Below are 14,157 nucleotides of genomic sequence, written 5' to 3'. Positions count from 1 at the left end.
GTGCTGAGAGCTGAATTTGGGTTGCTGCACTGAGTTGCTCGAGTTTGAGTTCAAGTTACTTTTCAAAAAAAAAAAAAAAGAGTTCAAGTTGCAGGTGGTTTGCTGATGATAATGGAAGAGTTGTGATGCTGTGGTGAGCATGGTGGTTTGCTTGTGAACTGAAATTGCAGGAAGGTTGAGTAAGGCAGTAGATGCAGTTGTGCAAGGGTTAGAATTCAGGTCCAGTTGCTGTTAAAGGCTGCAGTGGTGGTTGTTGCAGGGATTGGAAGTTACAAGGATTATTGGTACTGGTTGTCGCAAGATAGGTCGGTCTGTGGCATCTTTGCCAAGACTTAGCCGGGGTCCTGGTGCTGCTAGATGGACTGGAGTAAGCTTAGTAAGCTAATGGGCTTGAACTGGCAGGGCCGAATAGAGATGTTAGTATGGCCGGATTTAGAAGTTGGTGAAAACAAGAGAAAGTGGGTATAGGAGCCGAGACTTCTACAGATCACGTATTTTTTCTACTTGGAGCTTTGGAGGAAAGCAGCGATTCTACTAGGGTTTGCTTTCATTTTTTATCTTCTTCATTTTTATAATATGATGATGAACTCAATAGCTATGAGTAGGGCTGCACATGGTTCGGTTTTTGGCAAAACCTAAACCGAAACCAAAGTACTCGGTTTTCCAATAATGAAAACCAATGAAACCATATAGCATATTCGGTTTCATTGGTTTCGGTTTTTACTCGGTTTTGTTAAAAACCATACGGTTTTTGGTTAACCGAATGATTTATAAACAATAATGTGTCAGTGCTTTATAGTTTACACAAACAGTACACCCAATACTACAAGCGGCAGAAAAGTTTACTGGCAACATATCAGAGGCATAAATGACGAGCAACTAAAATGACAACAAAAGGCTTTTACTCGAATAATCCTCCTAACAGTCCTAACCATTCATTAACTACAATTCATCAGTGTGAAAAGATTCATTCTGCTATGGTCACTATTGATCGGTTAAACAATTGGTTTTTGGTTCGGTTTTGAGATAAAACCTAAACCGAAACCAATACTTTTGGTTATCTGAAACTGACAACCATTAATAAACCATAACAATATGGTTTCGGTTCAGTTCGGCTTAAAATCTTCGTTTTCGGTTCTGGTTCGGTTTTGTGCAGGCCTAGCTATGAGTAGCTAATTTTTTTATTATTGGTTAAGGATGTAGTCTTAAATCCATAACTTGTGCTTGATTAATGCATTAGTTTTCTCTCTTGATTATCGTTCAAATATCTATTGTTTTTCATAATTACATGATTGACGTATTGTAATAGGATTTAGGTGTTTGTTTACTTAAGTGGCCAATTATTTAGACTCACATCCAATCCATAGCTAATTAAGGGTTTATCATCGAGCGATAATCCTAAATACAAGTAGCATGATATGATTACGGTTTCTAGTGATACATTCTCGTAATGATATGTAGAGTTTGACCTTTGTCCGAATTGTCATGCACAATGTATGGCAACTGCATTGATTAGCCTATTTCTGAGAACTTAATGCTCCTAGGTAATTGAACTTAATTAGCGCAAGGCGTTAGGTTATTCCTTAGGTAGATTTCACATGTGCAGCTCTAATGTGTGTGTTGATAAACTTAGGAAATTAACGGATTATCTTGCTCTCTTGATAGTCTAGGGCTTTTGATAAAACAAAGAGATTAAATTGTAATTCTAATCATGTATGCAAGAACTTGTTTAAGATTGAAGATGAACTCCTTGACCAATATTTCTCTCCATTGATTATTTCCAATTATTTTATTTGCTTTGCTTAATTTTATTGCTTTGATATCATCGAAATCCCCCCTGGTTACTAAGAAACTAGAATTATTGTAACAACAATTGCCTCTCTGTGGAAACGAACTCTTCCTTACCTTGTACTTCATTTATATTTTGTTGAGTAAGGAAGTGAATAATTTTTGACGCATACGACAACGATCAGAGTTCTGCTATGAGATATTTTCTTCAATCACGCGATTTTAATACTTGGCTATTAGTCGTTGACGGGTATAATCACCCGAAAATTGAAAATTCGGAAACTGAGTGTATCCACATGCCAAACTTCAAAGGAAGCTTGGGATAATCTTCATATCGTATTCGAAGGTAACACATCAGAAAAAGAAGCTAGACTTCAAACTCTCACATATGATTGGGAAAACCTTCGAATTGATGACAATGACACTTTTGAAGAGTTACATATTAAACTCTCTGAGATAGTAAATGCTTCTTTCTCTCTTGGAAAGACTAATTATGAAAAATATATAATGTACAAAATTCTCATATCATTGCCATATAGATACGAATCTAAGAAGCATGCAATCTTAGAGGCAAATGACCTTTCAACTCTCTCACGATGCACACTTATCGGGAAGTTAAAGATCTTTGATCATGAATCACAATCTATTCAAGCTAAAGGAATCGCTTTTAAAGCTGAATTTTTTTCAAAAGATCATGCCGAGAAAAATAGATTGTTAGATGATTCCGATGAATTGATTGCAGAAGATTCTGATGATGATGTAGAAAAAACATTATCACTGATTACAAGACAGTTTCGGGATCTCTTAAAGAAAAGGAATAAGAGATTTGTAAAAGATTTTCATCGATCTTCTCTCCCTCATGATCGAGTTCCAGTCAAGAACAAAAAGGATCAAGAAGAAGATGATGAATATCAGCCTCAGTGCTTCAAGTGTAAAGGTTTTGGTCATTTGGATAAAGACTGTCCTAATCTAAGGAAATACACTAGAAGCAAGGCATTAGCTGCAACTCTAGATGAGACATCTGATTCATATAACTCCGAGGAAGAGGAAACAACCAATATTGCACTAGTTGTTAATTTAATTCCCTCTCCATTAGTGATTTAACCATTTTAAAAATGGGCATGTCTTCCGATGCTGAAAAATCATCTAATGGTGCAAGGAAAAATAAGACAAAGTGCAAACTGTCTCAAAAACAAGGACTGCTAAGAAGTTCATATGCAATTCCAACCAATCTCCGGAAACTTCGTTAATTCGAGGTAACAAGAGAAGCTATTTGAATCATACTTCACTAGTTCAAGAACACCCTGTTTGTTCTAAATCCTACGATGAGAGAAAATCTCATACTAATACCACATAGGTATTAGATTGCATCCTCACCTTGTTTGCCGATTATGTGTGTGAGGAAGCAAAAAATCAAGGCACCTATGTGTAGATTATGGGAATAAAACCTAGTAATTGAAAATATATTTTAATGTATTCATATTTATAGAAATATTATATTTTCCACAGTGTGAAAAATATATAGGATCTCTCTCATTCTCTGGTCATTCCCTGTCCGAACTATGAGTCTGGATCCGATGTCTTCTCTTGCAAAGGTGCTTGATCTAAAAGAGTTCTTTAAGAATAAGTCTGCACCATCTCTTGATGCTAAGAAACCTAAGAGAAATATCAAAAAGAGAGATTGACTTAGCAAGAAGGAAAGAGAAAATATATTGAAGAAAAATCAGTGTATTGAGATATTGACACAATTTTGTGTTCAATCGAAGACAAAATTACATGTACTTGCAGAGTCCTTCACAAAACATCACAACTGCAAGAAATTCTGGTCAAGCACAACAAGGTTATCTTCTTGAAGAAATTCACAAGCTCAAGACTGAAAGTAACAACCTGCCTTCCTCTAGTGCTAATATGAAGCATTAAGTTGATCATGGAATAAAAATAAAATTAGATTCTTATTAAGAGAAAGTAGACATCAATGTATTGATTTATCTCGATATTTTTGTGTAAGGTATATTTTGAATAAAACTATCAATTATTTATGAATAAAATTATTATTTTATAATTTTTATGTGATAGTTACCGATTACATAGCCTGTGAATGAATGTTTATATATTTTTGCTATGTGTTTTCGGTTTATGAGATGTCCGATTTCAGTTTTTATTAACCTTTGTATTCGATCTCATATGGGTAACCCTTATGATTTGTTTGGCTTTTTGATTTAGCGTGATTAATTTCTAACCAACGTTGATAGGCTTTATCAAAGGATCATAAGGTGTTCTGATTGAAACTCATATGTGAAAAGTCATAATATGTTGAATCAATTTGTGTTTACATGAGTTGTTTTTAGCATAACATATGTGTTTCGAGTTTTTAACTTTTGCTATTGGCACACATTAATTAAAACCGATTCAACCTTTTTTTGGTAAAGGTTGCTTTTGTTGTTGTTCCTTTGTTCATGCGAGAGGATGACAATACACCGGGGGAGAGTTCTCATTTGAACTTGCGCTTAATGATATATCTTTCTGGGTAGTAGTGGTTGCGCAAATTGAGGTAACGAATTTGTTAGTTAATCGTTTTCATGTTTTCAGTTTATATTGCATATATTTTTCCTTTGCTTAACAAAATTTCGCTACAATTGATATGTTCCTTGTATTTTGTATGGATTATTTATGTGATTCAATTGTTTCCAGTTAAGAAAAATTGTGTCAATTTATTTGGCTTATAGTTTGGTATTTTCTTCATTGTTGGGTATCAAGTGTTTTTGCTTAAAGAAATCCGGTGCATTTGTGGTGTTGTAATGTTTATATTTGTTCAATTGCTTTCGGTTAAGAAAATAATTGTTCAAGTCAATTTATTTTGGTTTGTATCTATTTTTTGTGGCTTAACAAAAATACGGGATCATTTGTTTAGTCCAATTGATTCCGGATAAGAGAAACTAAGTTAATTCTGATCTTAATTAGACTTATCAATTGGAGGATTCGGTTATTCAAGTATAATCGAATGCCTAGAAAAAAAAACTAGTTAACTAACCTAGTGTTTGTCTTGTCTAAAGAGAAAGATCTAAGTTATTGACTGAATAATTAGAGCCTGATGAGAAAAATAAAGTTAATTCTGATCTTTATTTTGGTCTTATCGAAACAAGCGATTGTACGTACGCAATCGGTCCAACAAGGGAATTGATTATCTTAGTCGAATTATTGGATTTTAGGGAAAATTACTTCAAGAAATTGTTTCCTTGATAATGTTAGATGATTAAAACTATATATTGATTTCTAGTCTACTAAGTCAAATCTCGAACTAGGTTAGAATTTTGTAGATGAGTATCAGACATCACCCTCGAAGACTGAAGATCGACGAAGACATTTGGAGAAATTTTGTATCAGGTATGTGAAAATTTTGTGGATGAGTATCAGACTCACTATATTATCATTCTATATTTTAGAGACAATGTCGCATGAATTCTAAAAGATTAACAAAGAAGAAATTTCGATTTAATCTTGTTAGAGAATTGCTTGGTTGAACCAACTGTTGGTATGTCAAGTTTGGTTGTCGTATTTTAGTATCAAAACTGATAAGTCACTTGATTGTTTACTAGAATCAACTTCATTATGTTAGATTAGGAAGTATAGAAATGTTGAAACATCCAAGTATTACTCTGAAGACCTAAATATTCCGAAGACGTATCGAAATCAACGATAAGATCATCCGTCCACTTGAGGTTAGTAATACATGACTTTACTTGTCTCTATTTCTATATAGTAAGCTTTCAAGTTGTTTCTGATTGAAAACATAACATGCGAATTTATATACATGAAACTCTAGTATATTAGACTTGATCGAAGTGTCGAGGAATAATATATCAATAGTGATAAGTGCTTTATATTGATATTGAATTACTAAGTATAACGCTGATCTTTTGAACTACGTAATTGGGACATCGACATAATCTTTATAAATCGTTACTAGATTGTGTAGTGAACATAGGTTTGATTTCATACATATAAAACTATGTTTAATTACATGAGTTTAAGTAGACGTACATACTTTTTTCGTAGTCGAAAGGACATCAAGAAGATTGATGGTCCGGTTTTCATTGAAGATATTAAGTGTTTGACCGATCCTAACCTATATATCGAATCAAGGTAGAATCGATCCCTACATATACTGGGAGTCAAGGTAGAACCGATCCTAACTTATTTTAGGAGTCATGGTAGAACCGGTCCGAATAGGAAAAACCGATTTCTTAAAGTCGCGTATACTTTAGAGTCTGTGTGATTTAGAAATTGGGTTTGCAAAATAGGAAATTTCAAGATGTAGAAATAATGAATAATTTGAATATGTGCTGAAATCTTATTTATTAATTGTTCAAAGATGTTCCTTGATATTCAAGGTGAGATCCCAAACCGAAGTTAGTAGAGAATATTTTTGAGATTTTCGAAATTAATATGTTTTTTCTTACCAGCAATCAAAACATATCTCTGGAAATATATATTAGTTGATTGATAGCAAATATTGAGTTGTCAATTGAAATTTCGGTTGTACAGTTGGATATTAGGTGGATTTCATAAAACCGAATTTATGTGCTTTATTGCATATCTTTTAAATATCTCTGGTTATGGAAATTCCTTCGTGTCCAAACTATCTTGGATTATAAATAGTGAAGTTTGTTCTTATTAGAGCAAAGGCTATGGGTAGTCTTCATTTGGAGACTAACTCGCCCATATGAACGACCACTCACCCATATGAACGAGTATGGCCACTGTGGGCAAATATAAAAGAAGGACTAACCGGGGTACCGTCCCCCGTTTAATAGTTTTTTTGAAACCTTACGGGGGACAGTCTCCCGTAAGAAACAAAAAGAAATCTTGACGGGGGACAGTCCCCCGTCTAAAAGAAAAAAAATCCAAACGGGGGACGGTCCCCCGTTTTTGTAGGAAGTCGATATCAGGAGCAATTCTCCTGGATGTTGTCATTCTTCTTTAACATTTTCATGGTTTTTTCATCTTCTCCTTCACTATAATCTTCAAAAACGATAAGCAATCTGATTTCTTACAAAAATAAATGTATCCCATTGATTAACGAGTAGAGGTAAATCCTATTCTAACAAAAAAATCGTTTATTGATATTAATTTCATTATCTTATTTAGGTTTTGGTTAAAAGTTACCCTAATTTGATTTTTTTTCTAAATTCTTGAAGGTGTTGAGCTAATTGGGATAATTGAGTGAATTAAAGGTATAATTCTTAGCTTAATCTTAATATTGAGCGAATTAATTTTGTTTACCTCTTGTTTCATTGTTTTACTTTGATTGATTTATAGCTTAATTTTGATAGATGGTTAATGACACTTGTTTTAGGGTTCATATAGAAAACAATGGATTATACTATTTTGTCTTCTAAAGGTGAAGAAAATCATATGTGCAACACTTTTGACATTGTAGATGGTGAACCTTCAATTAGATTTAGAGTTGGATGGAGCAATATGCATAATTTGTATGAAATTGTATGTAAAAATGAAAAATGTAAGTTGTTTGTAGACCAATGTGGATTGGGTCGATTACTTGAGACAGTCTCCCGTTTTTATCTTAAAAACTCATGAAATGGGGGACAGTCACCCGTAAAGAAAAAATAATACATAAACGGGAGACTGTCCCCCGTAAAGAAAAAAAAAACCTTACGGGAGATCGGTCTAGTGTGAAACTCCCAACCACTCGTTCCACTGAACGAGTGTGTGGAAGGATTTGGGGGAAAAGTGGGTTGAAATCTACCCATAGGAGAGCCTAATTTGCTCAAATTGGTAGTGCACCTTTTCATTTGAAAGGGTGACACTACCCATAGCCCTTGCTCTTACAAACTTATCCTGAGCCAGGAAAATTTCATCTTTGATGTTTCTGGTGTAGGCGACTAATAATATTTCCGTAATACTATCTTGGAGAGGAGAGTAACCTAATTAGGATAAATCTCTTACGTCCGCTAGTTTATAGACTTCTTTGGGATCAAGAAGCATCTACTAGTATCTCTGGTGGAAAACTAGAATCGTATTGGTATTTTAGTTTTCAGTTATTGTGTAATTGACAAACGGTAGTTATCTCTTGATTTCCACCTAGTTTGATTATTCTTGAGAGCCTTTTCTTATGACATAAGGTCACTCAAACTAGATCAAGAGTGTAACATTGACTTGTGATCATCCACTGTTAACAGACTCCATTCTCTGCGCGATCGATCATAAGTCAGAAATCGAGTTTGTTATTGTGCATCTACAGAAGACTACTGAAGATTGAAGACAATAAGATTTTTCTTATTGGTTTTGTATCTTCGTGATTTGCTTCGTGCAAAAACTTGATAGGTTGGGATCCGAAAAAAATTGGTTTATCTTTTGATAGACTTATCATCGACTGGTCGTATTTAGATCGACAAGCTATCATTTGGTGATATTATTCAGTATCCGAATCTGGTATTTTTTTTTGACTTAATCTGGTTAACTTGTTTAATACAGATCTTGGAAGATCTAACCCGACAAAGGAGGTTTAATTTATTTTAAACAGAAAAAAAGCCTTTGTCACACTCAACATCATATATCTTTGATTTACTTCTTGAGATAGAAGTATGATTTCCAAACAGAATCCTTTACAGTTTGGAAGACGATCCAAATGGTTGAGTGCTTAAAGTCTTCATAGAGACTTAACCAACTTAAGATAGTGGACTCTATCTTAGGATTCACGAGCACTGTCCAGATTGATTGTAGGCACAAGGATACTGAGGAAACTAGGTAACCAGGGATAGTTTACTTGGTCTCAACTGTACGAAGTTGGTAGTGTCTTTGTATAACGGCTTAATTAAGAGTGTTGAAAACTGGACTAGATCCCGGGGTTTTCTGCATTTGTCGTTTCCTTTGTTAACAAAATTTTGTGTTTGTGTGCTTTTACTCTTTCTGCATTAAAAGTTATTTAATTACAAAAATATCCCTCTACTTGTATGCTTGAAGGCTATTAGATTCGAAAATATTGTGGTATACTTGGTACCCTTGTCATTTCATATCATTCTTATATCTAGAAATCCTATCCCTAGTAGGAAATATGTTCTTCAAACATTTCCCAATGAATAGTTTAATTCTATGGGGAACATTGAACTTCGATAGAGATTTCCATATGACAGTAAGCATATGATTAAGATTATTTTTGAAATGACGAGGGTACCCAAGTACACCACAATCTTTTCCTATCAACCAATAAGTCTGATACCTTGAGTGATCGTCTATGTACAAAGTCGAGACAATATGACAACTAGGTATACACTTGATAATATCTACCGTGTAAAAACCGAAAAACTATATGATCACTATCAAGTGTCATGGATTAACGGACAAGTGTTATTTACTTTATTATACCTAAACAATTATAATGCAAAAGTAAAGTAAATGACACAACAATATTTTGTTAACGATGAAACCGCAAATAAAGAAAAACTCCGGGACCTAGTCCAATTTTGAATACTCTCAGAATTAAGCCGCTAAACAAAGAACAAATCCAACTTCGTATAGTTGAGACCAAGTAATCTACCACTAGTGACTTAGTTCCCTCAGTATCTTTGTGCCTACAACCGTATGATCAGTGTAGGTGAATCCCAAGATAGAAATCATTATCTTGAGTTGTTTTACCGATGTAAAGTCTTAAGCACTCACCTGCTTTGATCGTATTCCAAACAATAAATAATAAAGTTATTTGATAATACTCTATTTAAATTTAAGAATAAAGATATGTTGAGTTTTCACAAAGCCTAGGCAAGCTAGGAATTAGCCTAACATGTGGCCGGTGGGTGTAAAAGCTAGGAATTAGCCTAACATGTGTCCGGTGGGTGTAAAACCTTATTCTTAAAAGAAATTGGAAACCGTGGCTGACTTGGCCGGCTGAATTAGCGTGTCACGCGCTTCTCATGGTCGGACGTCCCATAATGACCACCAATCCCCCTTCCCCCCATCTTTTATCGACTAATCATATCGCTCATAGACTACATGTATCATTCCCAATCGTTGGTAAAAGTAGGCTAGTCGAACGCTTCAATTTTATTTAAAATTGGATTTTGGCAGTCCAAGACAGTCACAAATTGATCATGACCATACAACTTGGCTGGTCAATTTGGTTAACCTAACGCCTCCCATGTCCGACCATTTGGGTATCATAAGAACTACATGTCACTCGTTTACTACCCCAGCCAAACAAATCTCTCCTAGCCTACATGCTCTGCTCCGAATAGTCGGCCAAAGTAGTCTAATTTTCTTAAGAAATTAGATCTTGGCCGTTCAAAACAGTCACAAAAGAAATCACGACTATCCAACTTGGTCGGTCGATTAAGCTGCCCTAGAGCCTCATATGCTCGGTAAACAGGGTGCCATCGTGATCACCATCTACCTGCCTAAATTTCGACCAATTAGATCACTCACAACCTACATGCTTTGCCCCAAATCGTTGGTCAAACTAGGCTGGTCGAACGCCTTAATTTTATTTAAAATATGGGCCTGTGCCGCCCAAGTCAGTCACACGATGGTCACGGCCACCCAACTTGGCTGACCTAATGACTCCCATCTTCGACTAACCAAGCTCCATGGTGATCACTGTCGGCCCCTCTACCTCCTTGGACAATAGAAACACTCTTAGCATACATTCTTCGTCCCCAATAGCTAGCCAAAGTAGGCTAGTTGAGCTGCTTGAAAACGACTTAATTAGGTCAGATACTGTCCATGACAGTCTTAATTCATCTTGAACGTCCGACTTAGATAGCCGTTTTTACTGGCCTAGATCTAACCATGGGCGACCAATGAGATGTCATGACGGTTACTGTCTGACCCGCTACACTATGGACCAATCACGTCGTCCATATATAGCTCGCATGTACAACAACCAATGGTCAACCAAAGAGGGACGGACATGCTCCTTAAATTATAAGAAAATATTTTAATACTGACTGCGTAAGTCGCACTTAACAAGTTTTTTAAACTTAAATTTTAAGAAATTTGCGGCATGATCAAGATGCTTCATTATTATCGATACACTATATTTATCGGTTTTAGATAAAACCTAATAATGATACATTACATATATTGGTATTGTACAGAAACCTAATTAAAGAGCACCACACTTCTTGGTGTTTCCTTGGCAAGAGACTTGACTTGCCACTACTTACACGAAGCATCGTATCTTGGCCTTACATGCACAACCAATTAATTGCTAAGATGATAACATGTTTTCTACTCCACTTTTTACGACCACTTCTCACATGTCATGATGGTGGGACCACTCATCAACTAACATATTTCATATCACTAGTCGTGACACGATTTACTTTCATGACATGTTGACTTCATATTACATGTAAGCCCGGTCTTGCAAGTGCACCTTAGTCATGTAATCATCTAGCTACGAAAGTCACGACTAGGTATTATTTTCCGTAAAATATATGAAACATCAATAACATCACAAATGGGGATGTTCATCAGGATATTGGTCTGGCGGACTGCAACATGCGGTGTACAATATACCCATTATGAGAAAGTGGCGGGAAAAGTGAGAAACCAAGAGTAAAGGAGAAGTGGGTACACAACCGTCCAGTCCAATCTTCAAAATAGGACACGGTTTCTACCACCTTCATACGATCTCCACTACTTCACTACTCCCACTTCCTATGAGATCAGGGTGTTCCACTATGACTTGATAGAAATAGATTTTGAATCTATTTTTTCAACATTCAACACAAATTTATCAAAGAACAACAATAGGTTACAACTTACCACTTCTTGTAAGCAAGTTCAACATTCTGATACAAGTCATAAAACATTTACACCTTCCAGAGTTCATCACTGTGGTCTCAACATCTTCTTTGCTTCCATCCCTAAGATCAACCATTCTCCTTCATTTTGTGACCAAAGCAAGACTGAAACGACCATTTCTAGGTTTAGGAAAGAATTGTACAAACTGATCTTTCGAATCTAAAGTACTCATGTGCAGTATATTTGTTTAGGGTCTAGACTCATGATAGACGCATTTATATGTCTATTTTGATCTCGATTTTCTATAGGGATAATTAGATTTTAGTACTTAGTTTTTGTCCAACACTAGGCTTTGGTCTAACACTTGTCCAATGATAGGGCTTCTTACCTGGAATGGATGTTGACTCGCGTTGACTAGGTTAAGTCATAATTAATTATCAGAAATTTTATAGAAAATGTAACTATTAATGTGTTTACTATCATAGCCTTCAGTTTTCTAAATATTTACAAAATTATAACTTTTTCTTCTTGCCGAAGTTCATGTCTCTTCATGATTCACCCCCTACCCTTTTCCGCTACAATGTTTTGAACATCACAACCAAAAGCAGCAACCTTAAAAGCAACAGTATCTTTACCTCCTTCTCTATCACCATTATCAAATCGAACAAGACCAGATATATAATTCTTTTCACATTACACACCAACAACACCACCAGAATCAAACCCCTAATCATTATCAGAACCCTAAATCTACCACCATTTTGATTCAACCACAATCCTCTAAACCTCATCTAAATCTTGTCCGAAATCACCACAGATTCATTTTCGAATCTTCATCCTTGATTTCCTCATCAAAAACTCATCTCAAATCTCTGCAAATAGTACAAAAAGAAAAAAAAAAACTTTCACCCATGATAATCAGTACTTGAACTCAAATTAAATTGATTCGGTGATGAATCTAAACTGAATCCCCTATTTAATCTCAACTGAATCCCCCATTGAATCGATTAAGTCATGAGCTCAAATTGAAACCCAAAGATGAATCAAAACCCTAATTTCAGTTTTCATCCTCAATTATGCAAGATATTAAAACCCTAATCATTTCTGCAACAACAACAGTAAATCACATAACCTCCCTTTGCCTTCTTTTTTCATCAAAATCAAACCCAAGATTTTAGCTCTCTGCAACAATAGTTTTCTCCATCATTTGATCGTAAATCGAATCCTTATTCATTTACATGATGGGTTTCAAAAAAAGAAAAGAAAAACATATACAGAGGATAGGGATGTAGTTGCAGGAAAATTAAGAGAGGAGAGAAAGAAAAAGGGAGAAGAGAAGAATCTGGTGCGCATAAGCAAGCCAGAAATATGAAAAGAGAATGGATTAATCAAGACTGTAGAATGAAGTCCTTAGACTGTAACCGTCAGATCCTGGACCTAACTCAGGGGTAGAGTTGTAAATTTTTGTTTTATAAAATTAATTAAAGTGTGGCCATAAACAGTCAATGATGGTCAACGTCCAGTCCAGGTACCAAGCACTAACGTTGGACAAAAGCGGAGTATTAAAGTCCAATTATCCCTTTTCTATATTGTTAGCACTCATTTTTATATTTATTTTGGTATTTTATGTCTTTGTAAGTATTTTTGGAGAAATAAGCTTTTGCGAAGAAATTGTCGACATTTAAACCTCCGGAGGAAATTGCTAAAGGCACCCTAACTTTGGCTAAGGGCACCCTAATTGCTAAAGGGACACCGGACTTGGATAAGGGGCAACCTCATCTTCAATCTTTTGAATCTGCATCCTGGCGGGAAAAATTGATTTCAATGGAACAAAATTAGAGCTTGAATTTTGGAGCTGTTACAATGAGACTAAATCGCTGGAATTAAATGGGTATCTTCCTATGGGCTATACTGGGCTGATAAGGGAATTATAATCGACCAGATTTGGCTGGATTGAAGCAAAACAGAGAAAATATTATTCTCGGGTCCGGAAGTTCTGCAAGGATATTTGGAAGATTTGGTGAGATTCAGTTGCAGTAATTCATTGGGCTTAGCCTGTTTCGCTGAATGAGGGTTGGTAAGTGACTTGGATTCAAGTAATGAGGAAGATTACGTGGATTGGAATAAAACAAGGAAGTTATCAGCAAAACAGAGTTTGGAGTATGCTCGGGAAGGATTGGCGTGTGTTTTGAGCATGTTTAACACACTATGAGACGTGCACACGACCATTAGACGCGTGAAAGAGATAAGATGGAAGCAAATCCAGTAACATGGTAGGAAAAGGAAGAAAATATCTCAGAAAATATTCTCTCTTTACTATGAAGATTCTCAACAGTTAAAATATTTGAGACCTGACGAGTATATAAAAGCCTTAGGGGAGATGTAGAGAGGGGATGTAGAGTTTGGGAATGAACTGAGGCTTAAAATCAAGAGAATTGAGATTTGTGGAAACTCTGCTACTGCTGCAACTTGAAAAACATGAAGAACATCGCCTGTCCAGAACAGTCGCAGCTACTATTGCCAATCACCACAATAACCGTCTATCACTTACATCTCTAGTTGCAATAGACTTTTTGCCACTAAACTGCATGGTAGCTGAGATCGTTT

Source organism: Papaver somniferum, chromosome 10 (genome assembly GCF_003573695.1).
Source record: "Papaver somniferum cultivar HN1 chromosome 10, ASM357369v1, whole genome shotgun sequence".
Classification (NCBI taxonomy): domain Eukaryota; kingdom Viridiplantae; phylum Streptophyta; class Magnoliopsida; order Ranunculales; family Papaveraceae; genus Papaver; species Papaver somniferum.
Note: the sequence above shows the minus strand (reverse complement) of the source record.